Source organism: Manis javanica, chromosome 9 (assembly GCF_040802235.1).
Source record: "Manis javanica isolate MJ-LG chromosome 9, MJ_LKY, whole genome shotgun sequence".
NCBI classification, from domain to species: domain Eukaryota; kingdom Metazoa; phylum Chordata; class Mammalia; order Pholidota; family Manidae; genus Manis; species Manis javanica.
The window spans coordinates 125,250,075-125,269,291 of NC_133164.1; the positions used below are offsets into that span (position 1 = coordinate 125,250,075).

General features: G+C 44.8%; 1 protein-coding gene across 4 annotated transcripts in view; it reads left to right on the top strand.

Moving 5' to 3' along the window:
• LOC140843468 (voltage-dependent N-type calcium channel subunit alpha-1B-like) overlaps positions 1 to 14,550 on the top strand; it is a 42,557-nt gene extending 28,007 nt beyond the window's left edge. The window contains exons 3-8 of one of the 4 annotated variants that reach the window (XR_012121296.1): positions 2,090 to 3,060; positions 8,495 to 8,539; positions 9,855 to 9,986; positions 10,277 to 10,420; positions 10,694 to 10,835; positions 14,021 to 14,550. The gene's annotated coding sequence lies outside the window, so the exon portion shown is untranslated. Of the gene's footprint in view, positions 1 to 2,089; positions 3,061 to 8,061; positions 8,540 to 8,770; positions 8,804 to 9,854; positions 9,987 to 10,276; positions 10,421 to 10,693; positions 10,836 to 14,020 lie in introns of those variants that run through there. The other 3 variants (XR_012121298.1, XR_012121297.1, XR_012121299.1) reach the window with 3 other exon arrangements.
• The last annotated feature ends 4,667 nt before the right edge of the window (positions 14,551 to 19,217 follow it).

Genomic DNA, 19,217 nt, shown 5'->3' on the forward strand with positions numbered 1-19,217 from the left:
CGCATGGGTTGATGGCTCCTTCCTTTCTGTTGTTGAATAGTATTCAAATGCATGTGTAGGGGAGTGAAAACAATTTTTCCTTTGTGATTCTAGGTTCTTGGCTGAGACATCCCCCCCACATCCCATAATAAAAGAGATTAACAAGAGAAAACCAGACAGAAACATAATGTGTACAGTTCCCATGAGATGCCCAGGAAACTGGGTGACTTCCTGACATTGCCCAAGCCAGCACCTTGCATGCCATCATCAGCTAAAAACAAGAAAGATTACAGGGGAGTTGGGAAGCCAGTTAAGGGAGGTTATCAGGCAAAGTGCAGTAAACAAGCACATGGTGGTCGTGCAGGTTGAAGTCCAGGTCAAACTCCACTGATGAGAGTTTTCAGAGACTCAGTCACCCTTTCACTCCTGGTACAGACAGGGAGGTACCCTTACAAACTTGGATACCCCTTATAAATGGGATATTCCTCCACAAAAGGGCAACTTCGACTTAGTTTTCAGAGATTCTCCTGTGTCTGCTGTTTATTAAAATTAATCAGCCTGATAATCCTTATGCCAAAGAGGCATAATTTGGGGCATATTCTGCTCTCCTTCACCTGGATGTACCCCAATTTGCTTATCTATTCATCCTGATTTCTTTAAATTTTTAGCCATTGTGAATAGAGCTGCTGTGCATAATTGTATCCTGAATTTTGTTTAGATACAGTTTTTCAAAGCAGTTGGCTAAATGCTGGACGTGCGATTGATTGCTGGGTCCTAAGGTGAGACTCGCTATGAAAGACCCAGCCAGGCTGTTTCCCAAAGTGGCTGTACGTGCATTCCACCAGCAATGAAGGAAGGTTCTTGTTCTTCAGCCCCCACCAATTGTTGTTATCATGTTTTTGGATTTTAGCAGTTCTAATACTTGCAGTGTTATGTCATTGTTATAATTTGTAATTTCCATAGTGATATGTGATGTTGAGCCTATGTTTATATGTTTATTCACTATCAGCATATCTTGCAGGAGGTGTCTGTTTAGATCTTTAGCCATTTTTAATTGTTTGTATTAAAGGTTTCTGTATATTTTCAGTACAAATCCTTTATTAGATACATGTTTTCCAAATATTTTCTCCCAGTTTGTGTTTGGTTCTCTGAACAAGGTAGTTGTTCATGGAGTAGAAAAATTCAATTTTATAAAGTCCACACTAATATTTTTCTCTTGTGGCTAGGCCTCTGGTGTTTATGTTAAAACTCATCACCAAACCCAAGGTGGTTTATAGATTTTCCTATTTTCCTGTAGAATTTTTATAGCTTTTCATTTAAAATTTGTCCGTTGTGAAAACTGATAATGGGAAGCCTCACTGACAAGCAGAGGGGAGGTTTGCAGGAAGAGCTAGCTCTCCGCCCACCCCTTCTGGTCAATGCAGACTTCACCGGAAGGAAGAGAGGGACACCTTACAACGCATAGTATTTTGGCTACTTTATTACCAAGTAGGAAGAGGGAAGATTTTCTGCCTCCCCAACAGCTCAGCCCTTGGGAGATTGTTACAACTCAGCCAATGAGCAGCCATGACAGTTTCCTCCAAGGGTTTTTTGATTAGAACATTTCCCCTTCCTCTATAAGAGAGCCTCCTCTGCTCTGTTCTCTGAACACGCCTGTGGTTTTGCCATAGCTTGCATGTTCTTGGGTTGTACTTCTCAGCTTCTGAAAAAAACCATTTTACTGCTAAAATAACAGACAGCTTTATTTTTAAGGTTAACCTTACTTGGTGTCAGGAGTGGGGTCCAGAGAAGAACCCCCAACCCCAAGCCAGTAGCTCTGAGGCCGGTTCCCTTTTGTTTTATGGATTTTTGTATGTCTGGAGTACAAATCCTTTATCAAATATGTATTTTGCTAATATTTTCTCCCAGTTTTTCTTGTGTTTGGGTTCTCTGAACAAGGTCTTTCAGAGTAGAAATTTTAATTCTATAAAGCCCACATTATTAATTATTTTTCTTTTGTGGATAGGCTTTTGGCTATGCTGCAAGTTTACTGAATTCATTCTTAGATCTAACAGGTGTTTGGTGGAGTGGTGTGGAAATTGGAATTAAAAAATCCCAGTTTCTACTCCAGGTCGTCCCAACACCTAAGGCACAGTGGCTACAGAGGAATCCTCTCAGGTGCCTCCTAGTCACACCTGAACTCCTGCAAGGTGAGCAGCGCCCCACTTCGGGTGAACTGGACCAGGGTGGGCTTGGCCTCTGTGACCCGGTGTGATGGCTTCTCTGCTTTTCCGGTGCAGAACTGACATGGTTGTTTTGCAAAGTAATTTACTTTCCAGTAATTTCAAGCATACAGAAAACTTGCAGTGTCAGTACAAATACTCTTTACACTAAATTCCCCAGCGTCCCACTTTATCATACCCAACACTTCACACAAAATGCTCTTGGCCTCTACCCCAAATAGGGACACGCAGCCCCTGGCAGGGGGCATCTGAGCGCCTGATGCACAGGGGTCCCCAGGTCCCGGTGGGTCCTGGAGGGCAGGGGTGGCCGGCCTGCGCCGCGGCACCGCATGCTCATTGGCCGCGAGGGCCGTCAGTCGGGGGCGGGCAGCCACTGGGCGCAGAGTGCGTAAGTCCTGCGGCTGGGTAGTAGCTGCAGGCGCTGCCGCCGCCTTACTCAAGTCAGTAGCTTCTTGAGGGCCGCCAGGAGAACCGTCTTCCGCAGCGCTCTCCGTGCTTCGGGCCGGCGTCCCGTCCGCGCAGCGGGCAGCGGAGACCAGATGTGGATGGGCCCGCGAAGTTGTGGGCCCTCGCTCTGCTTGGCTGCACCTTCCTCCCGGCGCGCCTGCGGTGGCGGCACCGACCTCGCCCCCAGCCTCGGGTCGCCTCCCCGCGCCGGCTGGGCTCCCGGCTCCGCATTCGCTCCTTCTCGGCGCTCCCGCGGAGGGCGGCGATCGGCCCGGACTGGGAGCCGCTGGCCCGGTCGGACTTCAGAGACCTCGGCCGAGAAGCGGCTCCCGCTCCCACGGATCTGCGGTGGAGGGACCGGAGCGGGCCCCGCTTCAGGGGTGAAGACAGCGACGGCTCTGCGGGCTGGAAGGTACGTGGCCGCGGGGCACGGCCGGACCCGGACGGGGCGCGGGGACCCCTGCCTCGGCCTGAGGGGGCGGCCGTGCGAGTGGCTCGGCGGGCAGCGCGGGGCGCGGCCGGGGGCCGGGAGTCGGCGCGCTCCGCCGGAGGGGCCGCCCGGGAAGGGAGGGTGAGGAGCGGGTGCGCCCGGGGCGGACGTCCGAGCGGCCGGCGAAGTTCGCCGTGGAGGGGGGAGGGGGGCCCGCCGGAGCCGCTGCTCCCCCGTCCGTGCCCGGGTGGTGAGGGCGGCTGCTCTGCGCCTCGCGGCGCGCGTCCGCCCGGCCCGGGGCCGCCCCGCCAACCTGCTCCCGCTGCTCTGGTCGGGGCCGCAGGCGGAGGGGACGGGACGCGCCGCGCAGACGGTGAGGCCGGTGGGCGTTGTGCCGTGTGTGGATTTTCTCGGCGGGGGCCTCGAGGGCGAGGGCCGGGCGAGCTGAGGTTCAAGTGTGACCCGCGGCGGGGCGGCCGGGGAGAGGCTGCCCGGAGGCAGCGCCTTTAGAATTAAAATTTTTTTTCATGACGTACCTCCCGTATTTTTAATTTGTGAATGAAGTTTCTTTGATTTGGGGACTGACAGTGCAATTTTTTGTATTTAGCAATTCATCTTTGTGTCTTTTCGGTTTGTAATCTGCAGCTGAGTAATTTGATTAGCCACAGAGATTCTGACACGGGGACCGAGGGTAGTCAGAGTAGGGTGGGGGCCTCCGGAAAAAGAGCCCCCGCCAGAACTCCGTGTTAAACAATTAAGCCAAGTCAGTCACATTAATTCTCTAGAGTAGAATATCCAAGTGGGAGTCTAAGCATTCTTCAGTGAAGATTAGTTAAAACTAAAAAGCCAGGAGTAACCTGACCTGGAATGTTTGAAGGGATATCCCCCAGATAAGAAAATACCTTAGCACAGCCAATTGTGTTTATTGTGTCAATTAAATGAGGCTTTTGTGAAATTTACTTTAGCGTGCTAAAAGGCCTTGTTTATCTTTAACTTTGCCCAGATGCTGCTTTTCCTTCTCCAGCCCCTAATCAAGTCATGTACAACCTGGGCAATTAGTATGGCAAGTGAGCCCAGCTGCCAACAATATAGTAAAAGGCAGGAAGGATCCCATCTTAAAGATAAGATTGCATTTTAACACTCAGGTCGTTAGGAAGTAAGATTCTTAACTTACTCTTTAGCAAACAGACAAGACCTCAGCCCACCTTTGGAGAACTGTCCGGAGGTTTGGAGGAGGAGGGGGAGAGGGGTGGGTGGGGGGTGGGGGCTGAGCAGCGTTCAGAGGGTGTCGCGAGATCAGGAAGGCTGGGTGCTCTGTTTACAGGTGCTGCTGCAAGGGCAGCCCGCGCGTGTGGGGCAGCCCGCGCGTGTGTGCCAGTCCCTCAGTCCCAGAACTGAGTCACCTCCTGTGTGCAAAACCATTGTTCATACTAGAGTCTTTATTGTGTACAAGAATCCCCTACAGGATCCCTGAGAATGGCGAGCTCCTCCCATTCCATTCCCCTCAGTAAGGGTGAAAATAAGGTTGACAGGTCACACTCCCAAACACCCCGACTTAGAGCACCCACTGTGTGCCTGTGAGAAGCCCCAGGACGGCGAAGTGTGCAGCTCTGTAAGGCATTGGGAGCATGGGGGCAGTGTACGCGTGCGTGTCGGCCCTCAGGTGTCTGAGCCCTGCTGGGTTCCTGACAGGCTGTGTGGCCTTCGCTCAGTCCCTTTTCTTCTTTGAGCTAGTGACTAAGTTGGACTAGATGGTCTCTGCAGCCCCTGCCTGCCCCGACTCTTTCAGAAGTGTGTTTGACAGAAGTTTCACAGAAGTGGTGAGGGCTTGCAGAGATTGGAATTGACATGCGGAAAGAGTTCAGCCTTCCTCGGGGACCGTGGTCTAGAAAAGGCCTGGACAGCTCAAAGGGCATATGTCTACTGTAAAGAAATGGGAGGCAGAATCTAAGGCTGGGGATCAGCGCCCACCTCTGAGAGCCAGACAGTAGGTGTGAATGTACTTGTGAGTGGTTGAGTGCTGTGCCAACATTACTGAAACATTGTTGCTGTTGTGAAAGTCCCTCAGCCTCCCTACAATTTACACCTTTCTTCCTTCTGCCTCTTGGCTGTGCTGAGGCCCCCAGGAAGGAAACACACGGACTGGGGATGTGGAAGCTACAGGAGGGCTGATGGCAGGGATGAGCACATGAGCAGGTTTTGGCATAAGCGCCCCTGCACTCCTAGTAAAGGCAAAGCCAGGCGGAAGGAGTTCTGTAGGGAACCCCTGGCTTCCAGTCCAATATGAAGGAGACAACGTCTCCACCCACCCGATCCCAACAAAATACTGCAGACCCCTCCTCCTCTCAGGGCCTGGAAGGGCAGGCAGGAAATGGACAGGGCTTGTGCTTGGCTCTTCGGGCACTAAGATTGTGATCTGTAGAGCAGTTCGTACCTGTTAACTGACTCCTGGTCAAGTTTGCAAAGTGCATACACACTCACTAGGGAAGAAAAACAGGAAGAGAAAGGAGGCACCTCTAATGCCCCTCAGGCCTGCGTTCCCACCTCTCACATCATACATCTAAGGCAAAGAGCACTGCCCCCAAGTCCACCACCTCCCTGAAAATTGCCAAATATCACCCTGTCTGGTCCCCAGTATAAAAATCCATACCTAACCTTCCCAGACTTGTGGAAACAATGTCCTCCTTAGACAAAACAAGGGTGACAATAACTGAACTTCAAAAGCGTGGTAACTGACACCTCACTTCAGGAGGCTGCCTCCAGAGCATTCTTAGGAATCTGGACTTCCCAGGAATCTGTTGGTACTCAGAATGTTCTAGGGCTCTTACCATCTCCCCTGCTGCTGCAGGCTTTTCTAGCATACTTCCTTCACAGCTCTTGTCATGATGTGCCATAACTCTTAACAGTCAGTTATTGGACTGTGTGTTTGGTGTCCACCTGCCTGCCTGCCTACAAGCTTCTGGAAGGCTGGGAATGGATCTGTGTGGTTGCTCTGCTGGCGCATAGTAGAAGCTCACTTACAGTGGTTGGTTCAGTTAGTTAATTAGTAATATGAAAGACACTTTATGGTGCACCCCAAATTAATTAATTGAAATTTTTTTTGACTTACATCAACACAAATTTATTATCTTACAGTTCTGTAGGTTAGAAGTCCAACGCAAGTCTTACTCAAAAAAAAGTAAGGTGTCAACAGACTGTCCTGTTTTCTGGAAACTTTAAGAGAAAATCCATTTTCTTACCTTTTCCAGCTTCTAGAGGCTGCCTGCATTCCTTAGCTTATGGCCCTTTCCCAACACCACTAAAGAAGGCTGGACAAGTTCTCAAGTCACAGAGCTCCCTGACCTCCTCCTCTGCCTCCCTTTTACACTTTCTTAAAATTTTGTTGTCATCAATCTACAATTACATGAAAAACATTATGTTTACCAGGCACCCCCCTTCACCAAGGCCCCCCTCCACCCCATTACAGTCACTGTCCATCAGCATAGTAAGATGGTGTAGAATCACTATGTATCTTCTGTTTTGCAGAGCCCTCCCCATGCCACCACCCCCACTGTTATACATGCTAATCGTAAGGCCCCCTTTCTTCTTCCCCACCCTTATTCCTCCCTTCCCATCCACCCTCCCCTTATTGTTTTATGGTGTAAAAATGCAGTTAGTAAAACTGCTTTTCCTACTGACTTCATTTGAAATCTCAGCCAAAATTCTCTCCTCAGGATTAATATTTAAAATGGGAATTACTGAAATGATTTAGTATAGATATTTTTTTGACATGTAGACACTGAGTATGTGCATTGGTTTTTTCCATAACCCTGTCATAACCTCACCTTGACTATGCTTTCATCCTGAATATTGTGATCAGTATCAAGTATAAAAGTGTCTTTGCAATAGCAGCGAAGTACATGTAGTGGCTAAGACCCCAGGTTTTAGAGAGAGACAGTCCTGTGTTCAAATCACACCTTTCTGCTCCTTATTGCCAGTGCACCTCAGGAAATGATTTAACCTCGGCCTGTGGTTCTCTCAATGGTAATTTAGGGACAGTGAAACCCACCTTACTAGGTCAAATGATTATGAAGATTAAAGTAAACAACACATTCAAAATGCCTCGGACAGAGCACGGTGCTTGGACTGTGGGGTGTGACTGTCATCCGTGATGGGGGCAAGAGCAGTGCTTGTGTCCATGGCACCCATTGTGTGAGGTCATCGTATGCCATGATTCCGAGCCTGGCTCCACAGCATAAAGGGCGGTCAGGACTGCTGGCTCTGGCTGCAGAAGTGCACAGAGTGGTTCAGGCTGAATCCTGCTCTAAGGTTCTTTTAAGGAAGAAGGAACACTAAAAAAATTTTCTTAACCTTCACACCAAAGGAATTCTCTCTCAAAAAAGAAGTATAAGATAATTTAAAAATTGTTTTAGAAAGGTTATTTTGAAAGAATGCTTTTCCTATGTCTGGACATACTTCTTGGGACTCTAAATAAGGTCACATAAACAGTGTATTTGTTTAGATTTCCTTATGGAGGACAACCAGCTCTTGATTATTACCTATGCACTAAGCAGGCTTATGCCTGTAGTACACTAGCGTTATGCTGGTGTATGTGTTTCCACGAGGAGACTTATAGTGGGAAATCTGAAATATCACAAAAGTAGGCAAAATAATGTACATCATGTACCTATCATCAGCTTTAGAAATTATAATATGAACAATATTGTTTTACATATATTCCCATCTACTACTCCTTTCATAATTTGTTGAAGCAAATCTTAGACATGGTACTTCAACTGTAAATATATCTAAAAGACAAGAATTCTTGTTTTCTATAAAAGTATCACAATGCCATTATCATACTTTAAAATGGTAATTTATTGATATCATCAAATATCAGACATTGTTGAAAGTTTTCATTGTTTAAATTCTTAACTCTCAGAATTTCCTGAACAGTTTGTCTATTTGAATCAAAATCTAGGTAAGATTCAAATATTGGGCATGTTTGATACATCCTTTAAGGCCCCTTTAGTCTTCTCACAGTGTTTTCACTTCTTGAAATATATTTGTTGAATAAACTGGGTAATTTGTAGAATTCCCTACCCAGTTTATTCAACATTTGTATCTGACATGCTCTCTGACAATCTAGGTCAGTCGGTTCAGTAAATGTGCTATTGAAATGTGGCATGAGGTCCTTGAATTTTAAGTTTAAATGGCTGCTGAATAAAGATCCTTGATATTGTCATACAGTTTTTATGTGTTAGGTAGAACTGCATGAAATTGCCTATTTTGTAAGTAAAAAATGATGACATATTTGCAATTTTATATAGTTCGACCTAATGGACAACTATAGAACCTCAGAAAAGGAACTTGCAATACTTGTAACATGTTCTAAATCTTCCCTGAAATTATATATTAAAAGCTTTTTATTTTTTAGGAGAAAGAAATCAGAAGACAACAAGCTGTTCTTCTGAAGCATCAGGTCTGTTAAACAATTGTTGAAATGTACATTTTATGATTTTTCTTTAATCTTAATTTGGGGAGAATCTTGAAAATATATTCTTAAAAATTTCCATTATGATTCCCCCTTAAGTTTTCCCTTCATCTTGCAGTTATTGCCTTGCTTTGGTATTGGTGTCTTTTGGGGGTTAAAAATTGGTTTCATGACTATGTGATTTCTGTTTCATAATGTTGTGCCAACTCTTTCTACCAGGAGGTGGAGAGGCATAGACTAGATATGGTATGGGTATGTTTATTTTTGTACATCTAACACCGCATTGTGATTTGGTTGTGATGTGGTTGTCATAGCAATGCATAAAGTATAGCACTGCTGCTGTCATATTACATACTGCTGCATGGCTTTACAGCACAGTGCATTGCATACATCTGCTTGTCTGTCTATAAGTATGATCTGTCCCCAAGGTTTTCAGTTGAATTGTGTAAGTCTTATTGAAGGCCGCTGTTCGAAAATTTGTGTTACTGATGTCAAAATGAAAGTTGGGTAACTGTACAATCAGGTACAATTATGACCCATATTCTCTCATCTTTCCTGATGCCAAACTGCCATTGAATAAAATAGGAATTTTCAGTTAGGTTGATGATAGAATATGAAATAGATTCGTGTTTAATAGCTAAATTTTAGAAGTGATACTAGAAATATCTCTTTGTGGGTACTAAAAAGAATTGATTAGATGTTACAACTTAGATTTTTGAATTTTGAAATGAAATGAGATGATCAAACTAAGCTACTGGTAGTGCTTATCTTATTTTCATACTGTGCCTTTTAGATGCCCTTATGGCCAATGGTGCAGCTTTTATGGCTTTAAGTAGTGCATCAAGTGGCAGACATCAGTAAATAGGAGTATCCCGTTTCATTGGTATTGGTATATGAACCACATCTAAGCAAAGAGCAGAGAAAAGGAACAACGGAGGAAAACCATTTGGGTCACTTGTCAAAACAACCCAGTTGTACCTCTGTTAAGGAACCGAAACAAGAGGAGGCTGAGTATGTGACTTTTGCCGGTATTATTTCTGTTCCCCTGTCCTATATGTTCATAACATCCCATTGTATTTGTTTAGAACGGTTCCACCATACTACAGGTGACTTTCTGACCGTTTGTGTAAATAGGAATTTTTCTATGTAATGTCAACTCTGTACTATAAGTACATGTATTCTTTCATCTTTTTTATGAATTGATTTGCATTGTATTTACTTGAAAGAGAATGAAAGCTAAACTTTTACTAAATATGGATAACTCTGAAGCATGGATGTTGATTTGAAAGATTATTTTCTCTAGGATGATCCTTGCCTACATGGTAACTCGCCTCAGTGAAGAGTTGAGAAAAGGAAAAATGGAGAAAAACATTTTTGACTTGTCCAAACTACCAACTTTTGGTTCCGTTAAGACACCAAAATGAGAGGAGGCTGAGTATGTGACTTTTTGCTGGTATTATTTCTGTTCCCCTGTCCTATATGTTCACAACATCCCCTTGTATTTGTTTAGAAAGGTTCCACTGTACTACAGGTGACTTTCTGACCGTTTGTGTAAATAGGAATTTTCTTATGTAATGTCAACTCTGTACTATAAGTAAATGTATTCTTTCATCTTTTCCATGAATTACTTTGCATTGTCTTTACTTGAAAGAGAATGAAAGCTAAACTTTTTCAAAGGATGGATAACTCTGAAGCATGGATGTTGATTTTAAACATTTTCTCTAGTACCAACCTTAATGAAATGGAAACTCATCTAAGCAAAGACCAGACAAAAAGAAAAATAGAGGAAAACACCTCTGGTAACTCATCAGAACCAAGCTTTACTTGTGCTAAGAAAGTGAAATGAGATGACTTTAAGGACCTGTGCAGGTATTATTTCTGTTCCCCTGTCCTGTATGTTCATAACATCCCACTGTATTTGTTTAGAAACCTTTCACCATATTACAGGTGACTTTTTGACAGTTTGTGTAAATAAGAATTCTCCTATGTAATGTAAACTCTGTACTGTAAGTAAATGCATTCTTTTGTCTTTTTATGAATTAAATTTACATTGTTTACTTGAAAGAGAATAAAAGCTAAACTTTTACTAAAGATAGATAACTCTAAAACATCGATACTGATTTCAAACATTATTTTCTCCAGTATGATCCTTACCAAAATAGAAAATCATGAGGATGCATGGCCTTTTCATCTTCCTGTAAATTTGAACTTTGTTCCTGGTTATATCAGTTATTAAGAAGCCTATGGATTTTTCCACAATCAGAGAGAAATTAATTAGTGGACAGTAAGTACATCATTTCTGTTCAGTGTTTATTGAATGTTTGTTATGTGCTCAGTACTCTTATAGTGAGCCAAGAATACATCAATTACAAGCCCTGCCTTTAGAGACAGGATATATATGTGTGGTTAAGGTAGTATGATACGGAAGACTAGTCAATTAAAATGATATCAGTAATTAGAAATAGTGTAATAAAGCTGTTTTGACATTGGAAGGCCACCAAACCTAGGCTGGGAGTTAAGGAAAAGTATCAGGGAAGCCTCCCAAAGTGACTAAGTGACATGTAAGCTGGAGCTTATATTGTGCATCGTTGGGATATCAATACCATTTCATGTGCATTTCACCAAAATTGATTTCATAATATTTTCAGATTATTATAAGATAGATCGTTGGAAATTTTAAATAATGAAAGCTTTACAATGAATCATAGATTACAAAAAAGGCATTTGTTAAAAGTAGAAGAAAACTATTATTTGCCCCTGTCCCTACCATATTGTCTTTATGATCCTATCCGAAGGGTAAAATGGCTTCCTGGTTGCAGTTAATGATTTTTGTTAAAACCACTTCAGACTCCTGCCAGGGAGTGACCACCGTCAGTGGGCTTTAGTTGGTTCTGGATACTGGACTCATGTGGAACCACAGGAAGGAATGAGGCTGTTTGTTTACAGAACAAACCCACATGAAGCATTTCACGTGAGAATGGCCAGGAGCCGTGGCGCTGCACGGGCCTCTGCTCCACTCTCCCCGCTCCCTTTATTCCTATATACTGCTTTCGGTTAATGTAGCTTGTGCCCATAACTGCAGGCAAATTCACCAGTAATTCTTGAGAAAAAAGGAAATTTACATGAAAAATAACCATAAAATGTATTTTGATTACATTCTTACTGTGTTTTTTAAAAGCATTATTTAACAGTGTATTATTTGATCCCTCCTGGATATTCCTTGGAAGAAAATGACCGTGTTCTATACTTTATATTCAATTTAGAAGTGTTGAGTAGAATTTAATTCATTGATGACCAATATTCTTCTCATATGTATCAAAGGATTTAATAAATTGACCAAATGTAAGTTATTTGTTTGTAGGCTGAAATGCCAGTCTTTCAAAAGATTCTATTTACTTTTTAAAAAATTAAAATTCAGAAAACATCTAAGACTGTTAAAATATTGGTTCTAATGTGAACCAAACAGCAGAGGCTGGTGTCTGGATAGGAACTAGTTCTTTTGCTCAGATGCTCAGGTGGGCAGCACATGGCCAGGACAGACTGACACAGGAAGGCTTTACCAGTGTTTAAATCAACTCTTGACTTTATCTTCTGCAATTCTCCAGTCCCTGGTGGAGGATGAACTTCAGCCTCAAAATCCCCAAAACACACAGGTTCAAACATTAAAACAGAGCTTAGACATCAAAAATTGGAGCTCCCTTTTGAGAACGAGTCCTGGTGAATGGAGGAGGAACATAGCAGAGGGAGGCAGGCGGAGGGGAGCAGTTCTGTATGATCCCATTTATGACGCCAGCTGTGTCGGAGGCAAAATTCAGTGGATTCAAGCTCCTCTAACTTCAGGTTGTTCGATCAAGCCCAAACTGAGCTGGAAACAAAACTCACTACAGTTTCTCAAATATTTAAATCAGAAATTTATAGAACAGAGGGGAGGAGGTGCCTAGTTTAATGAGTCTGGGTTCCATCAGCTACCCTGTCCTGTGAAGGGACGGCAGAGGCGTGAGCACCGCACTCACCACACCTAGAATCTCACCGAGAATCCTTTCCTGGATTCCAGTCTCCCTGACATTAAATCATTAACCGTTTCTTGTAGTAAGGAAGACTAAAGAGCGAAATATTTCTCAAAGCAACATTAAAATATTTTATAAAAACTATTCTCATATGTTGTGATTCTATTTTTATGAAATACCCAGAATAAGTTAATCCATAGAGACAGAAAAACAGATTAGTTGTTTCCAGGGACTAGGATAGGGAGGAATGGAGAGTAACTGTTTAATGGGTTGGGCATGAGGTTTCACTTTAGGGTAATGGCAATGTTTTGAAACTAAATAGAGGTGGTGGTAGTAGAATGTGTGGAATATACCAAGTGCCACTGAATTATCTACCTTAAAATGGCCACTTTTATGTTCTGTGAATGTCACCTGAATAAAAATAATTCCCAGAAGAATAGGAAAATGGGTGAGGTTACTTAAGTACTGACTTAATTCTCTTATTATTGCATATATCATAATGAGAGAGTGAAAAAGACTATACAAGGTATTTGATGAAAGAAATAGTTCCACTTTTACCAGGTCTCAGAGCTCCAGTGTGTACTTCATAGGTATTTCTAAAAGGTAAATTAGTGTTCAGCTTATACATCATATATTAGAATTAATTTAAGTTTGGATATCCAAAAGCCCTCCTTCAAAATGTATTGAGTTGGCTTGAAACAAGGCAGTCCTTTTATACCAAAAACTTAGGCAGGTGGCATTCACCATTCTGTCTTCTCTGCTCTTACAGAGAAAGAGAATCAGGTTTATCGCCCCAAAAAAGCACAGACACCACAGTGCTTCCAATGGAAGGGCAGATCCTTGTAGTGTTTCTCTGTGAAGGGATAACACGTGCTGTTTTGTTGGGTTCATCATAATCCATTGCTTGAGAAAAGAGCACGGTTGAAAAGAGAAGAGAAAGAGGAAATGGGGAAGATTTAACACGGAGTGGCATGTCCTGGGATGTACGTGAAGGCTCCAGGGCAGCTGTAATGTGTATCGTGCATAGGAGGCATTGACATTATTTCTAAAGAAACAGTTGTTTTGAATGTGGGTCATAGGGTACTACAAGTGTTACAATTGGTCAGAAAAGTTAAACTAGTCAAGTGGGATGAGTCCTGGGATGGAATTGTGATTCAAGTCAAACCAGAAATTGGATGGGGGAAGAAATGCTAGTTAGTTGAAATATATCTTGATCTTCTGAGAAATCTATTTTTTTCCATTTAACCTGTCTATATCCTTTATAGTCCAGAACACATGAAAGTTTTAAAATGTTCCATTTGTAAGAGGATATAAGGTGTTTTATTTCTGCTTAAATGCAATTATCTTTTTTTTCTTTTACCTTTCAGTTTTACTTTTTATTTTACCTTTTATTATCATTTCATGTGTTTACAAAACAAAGCCACCCTACAAAAGAACCTCTAAATCATGTGTTTTCTTTCAGGTATCCAAACCTGGAAGCCTTTGCTGTTGATGTCAGGCTTGTTTTTGACAACTGTGAAGCATTTAATCAAGATGATTCTGATACAGGCAGAGGTGGCCACAGTATGAGGAAGTATTTTGAGAAAAAGTGGACAGATACTCTCAAAGTGAGCCGAAGCTACAATAATCTTTTTTTCCTTTTCAATAAGGATGAATAAGACCAGCAATGTCAACTATATTTTACATAAATGTGCAAGGCACACGCATAATGACTTTTTTCTTAGTAAAAGTATCACACACAAAAACAGTATCAGAAGAATGATACCATTTTAAAGGCTTCACTCCTACAATAACCAAGGCCCTTGGTTATTGGTTTGTGTGATTTATCAGCTAACTGAGGTAGAACAGGGAAGCACACCCGAAGAATTTTCAAAGGTAAGGGTGTTACAGAGTAACAGCAATTAAAATATATCAAATCGCACTGAACATTCAACACCAGAGCTCTAATGTGGGAGATGGTTCTCCTTTCCCGCTCAATAAATATCTACTTTTCCTTTTTTTATTTTTTAGTGAATGTATTTAACTTTATGAATTATTCATGATGAAACCACAATAAATATCTACTTTTCCTTTTTTTATTTTTTAGTGAATGTATTTAAGTTTATGAATTATTCATGATGAAACCACATTCAGAATCTTTGTTTTCTGTGAAAAGGAGAAACTAGAAAATTGCTTTAAATCTTGAAAATACAAGGAATGTTTTAGGAGGAATGTCTCTGAGCAGGACGGACCCCTCGTGGCCAGGCCTTTCCTCAGGTGTCCCGGCCCTCCTAGTGCTGAGTGGCCCTGGGCCTGCCCTGGTGGTGGCCCCACAGTGGGTGGGCGTGGATTCTCAGGGAAGGAGCACACCGACCCAGGGCACCAGGAGCCAGGCTGGCTGTTTCCTGCCTCCTCCCAGTCTGCTCCCTGGGATGTCCATGGGGCAACTAGCCCTGTCACTGTGCCCCCCATGCCTGCTGAGCCCCCCCAGACCAGACAGGTCTTTGGGGTTGCCAGTGGGTTGAGGTCTCCACACCTCTCTGGGGCCTTGTCTCACTGTGGCTGCAGGAGTTATGGGGTCAGCCGAGGTCAACCACTCCTGCCCAACCACCACCTTCTCTGCCCCTTCCACTTAGGCCCATGAGCTCCCACCTTCACCCCACCTAGTCCCCTGTCCCTCCCCTCCCCCTTCCCTCCTTTCACCCTCTGTTCCCCCAATGCCCATGGGGGTCCTGTGCTCATGGGGAGTCCTGCCCATGGGCCTCTGTTCTTACGGGGGACCCTCTGCTCATGGGGCCCTGTGCTCACGGGCCGTGTTTTCATGGGGGGCTCATGTGCCTCAGCAGCTTGTTTGGGGAGTGTGGCTTTGTCTTTTGTTCAGACTTTAATACCCCTGGTTGCCTGACCTGGGGTTGGGGAGGCATGTGTGCCACTCCAGTCCCCATCTGCAGCCCCACATCCCCGCGTTGTCCCCCTGTCCCAGGTCTGAGGCCTTGATTTGGGGAGCAGCTCTGGTGCGGTGAACAGTGGGAAGAACTCTGGGCCCTTGGTACACCTCTGTGCGAGTTGGGGCCATTGCAGGCTCATCAGAGGCTCGTGGGGGCCGGCTGGTGTGCAGAGCCGGGGGTCACCCATATCAAGCAGCTGGTCCATTTCAGGGTTTTTAGCATCTCTTCCAGGTCGGGCCCCCTCCAACTCAGCCAAGCCCCTCTCCTGCATTTGCCTTGATTTGGGGCTGGATCACACATGGCAGTGGGCTCCTGGCAAAGACACTCTCTGGGTACACCTTCCATGTGTCCTGCTCTCCCCACTCCAGGTGCTGGTGTTCAGCAAAATCCACAGACCTTTCCTCTGAAATCCTTAGAGCTTCTGCCCCAGACAGTAAAGCCACGTTACAGTAAGGTTTGTTTCCACATTTACTAGGAAGAAAAAGTACAGTGTGAATTTGGCCATAAAGAAAGAGTATTTTTAATTGTGGTAAAAAGCATGGAACACAAAATGTACCCTCCCAACAGTATTTAAGCACATTTTAGGACCATTGACTGTATCCCACTGTTGGGGAACAGATCTCCAGAGCATTGTCATCTAGTAGAGCTGAACTCTGTCCCTATGGAACTGCTCCCCACTCCCCTCCCCAGACCCTGGCAACCAGCCCCTGCTTTTGTTTCCATGATTTTGATGACGGCAGGTATCCCCTATGAATGGAATCATACAGGACTTGTCCCTCTGTGTCCAGCTTGTTACACTCAGCATTATGTCCTCATGTTCTGACATGTGACGGGATTTCTTTAAGGCCGAACAGTGTTCCGCTGTGGTTGGGCCATGTTTCCTTTGCCCATTTGCCAGCGGGCACTTGTGTTGCTTCCACCGCTTGGCCACCACTGTGAATAATGCTGCAGTGAACACGGCTGTGCAGATGCGTCTGAGATCCCGCTTCCAGTTCTTTTGGACATGTACCCAGAAGTCTCATTGCTGGGTGATGATGGTAATTGTATGTTCAGTGTTTTGAGGATTTCCCGTACTGTCTTCCACAGCAGCTGCACCATTTTACATTCCTGCCAGCAGTGCACACGGCCTCCAGTTTTTCAACCTACACTTGTCTTTTGGTTTTTGATAGTGGTTATCCTACTGGGTGGAAGACAGCATCTCACGTAGTTTTGGTTTGCTTTTCTGTCATGATGACAGGTGTTAGCACCTTTTTATACGTCTGTTGGCCAACTGTGCTTCTCATTGGAGAAATGTCTCTCTGATCCTTTGTCCACATTACAGGTAGGCTGCCTGGGCTCCCCGCGTCTCCTGTGAGTCTACTTCCCACTGAGCGGCTTGTTTCCAATGTGCAGAGCTTCTCAGTTCACTGTGACCTCCTTTGTCTAGTGTTGCTTGTGCTTAAAAGTCCTTTTGATCACCTGAGATAAAGGCAGGTGTGACTGCACCAACTCCATCACATTCATCCCAAAGGAATCGACACCATTAGTTAGCTAAGAATGCCTTATCAAGCATGAACATACAATGTTTGCTGAGAATTTTTGTTGATGTTTATTTTGACATAATGATAGGCTTTTAGACGGGCAACAATAGGTCACCAACAGATCTTAGGCATCGTCCATTCACAGTCCCCAAGTCTCAGCATTCTATGTTATCTTTTTGCTGCATCAGAGCACAGAGGAGGGCGTGCTGTTTCTCTGGCTATGTTTTCATGTCTGCAATAACACATTACATAAGCCAGATGGCTTCTAACAGCAGGGATTTATCTTCTTTCAGTTCTAGAGAGCACACGTCCAAACTCGAGGTGTGGGCAGGGCCACGCTCCCTCTGCCGGCTCCAGGGGAGGCTCCTTCTGGCTTCCAGCTCCTGGGGGGCTCCAGGTGGCCCTGTGAATGTGGCCACATCCCTCTTGTCTCTGCCTCTGTGTCCACATGGTTTCTCCTCTCTGGGTCTCTCCTTTTCTGACTCCTTTAAGGGTACCAGTCACTAGATTACTGGCCACCCTCATCCAGGATGACCTCACCTCAGATTTTGCAGTTAATCCCATCTGCAAACACCCTTTTCGCAAATAAGATCCCATTCACATGTTCTGGGTGAATATCTTTTTGGGGTCCAGAAAATCACCCTTTATTTTAGGAGATGACCAGGGCCCTATATTGACTGGCACTGCCAGCAACTGTGTGGGATGGGGGTGGGGGCAGAATGAAGACCCTGGCAGCACCTTTGATGGGAGGGATCAAGGCTGGGCTCAGTCAGAAAGTGACTTTCTACCTTGAGGCTCATGAAAGCACTTAGGCCACCCTTTCAGCAAAAGGGATCTAGCGCTGAGTCCAGAGTAGTTACCTCAGAAAGCATCTTATGGAATCTTGCCATTAATGGCATTATGGCATCAATAATTACAGGTATAGAAGAATCAGTCGCTGGACAAAATGACAGCACTGTCACTTTAGGCTCAGCAAGGCTGAAGCAGGAGTGTTTGAAGCCGGAAAGCTTGGACAATTGATAAAGATGGTTGTCAAGGAAAGGGAGCCCAGGCCTGTTAAGGTTGTCAAGGAAACCTCTCAGAGCAGAAGGCAGGAATTGGGGAGCTGGACTCCCTGTGGTCCTCCTAAAGTTGTCGCTGTTTTTAAGCAACATTATCTGAATGATGATCTGAGAGTCATTTTCAGTGTGGGCTCTGGTTTCAGAACTGCAGGTTCAATCAAGCCTTATTTTCTGTTACAGTTGGAGACAGGTTGCAAAGCACCTTTCTTTTTAGGGCCAAAGGCTGCTACTGCAACAGAGTGTGCCAGCACAGGAGGGGCTGAGAGGTCAAGGACCACTCCCTCCACACGAGCGCCTGGGGCAGGTGGGTCTCAGAGTCCTGCTGCATCCATCTTGTTTTTCCTTCTTCCTCCAGGCTGGAGGGTTCCGGCCAGCAGGGGGTATAGGGCTGCCAGCGTGACCATGTGAGAACTGCATCCTTCATCCTAAGACCTGGGCTGGCAGAGGCCCTCATCAAGCCCACCCACTTCCTTATAGGAAACCTAGAGACATGGTGCCCACCCTGTTGGTGGGGATGGGCTGGGAAGTGCAGTGTAGACACCAGCAGAAAAATGGAAACAGGCTCTGGCCAGCAGCTGCAAGGCTCCCCCACAATGGGATCACCTGGATGCACATGCAGTCTTGGGCCCTGTGAGCTACATACTACTATGGACTCCAATGTTCATTGCTCTGGAAATCCAGTTTTCCAGGACACTGGCAAAACAGGAGTCATGATTTTTTGGGTCCATGCAGATCCAAGCAGACACTGGATGCCAGGTGGCACAGGCTTCAGGAGTTAGCAGGGGATGTTCCATATGCTGAGCAGCAGTTTAATGAGCTCCCCTTTATGTCTCCGTTCTTTCTTACTCCCTGCTGCCTGCAAGGCAGCTGTCATTCCCTGATACTCAGGTTTTAATGAATTCCTTCCTCACCTCGTACTCTGACTTCCTTGCATCTGAATTCCTCCCTAACAGGACTGACAGATAAAGCCTGCATTAACATCCAGGAGTTGGTGTTACAAAGTACCACAAACATAGGAAATCAGTGCCTCACTAAAGCGTGAACTGGAGGCATTGGCAGGATGGGGCTTTCTAAGGGCTTGCAGGGAGAAGTGTGGGTGCCTCTGTGCTCCCTGTGGGATCCCCGGGTGTTCCTGGGCCTATAGAGGGTCA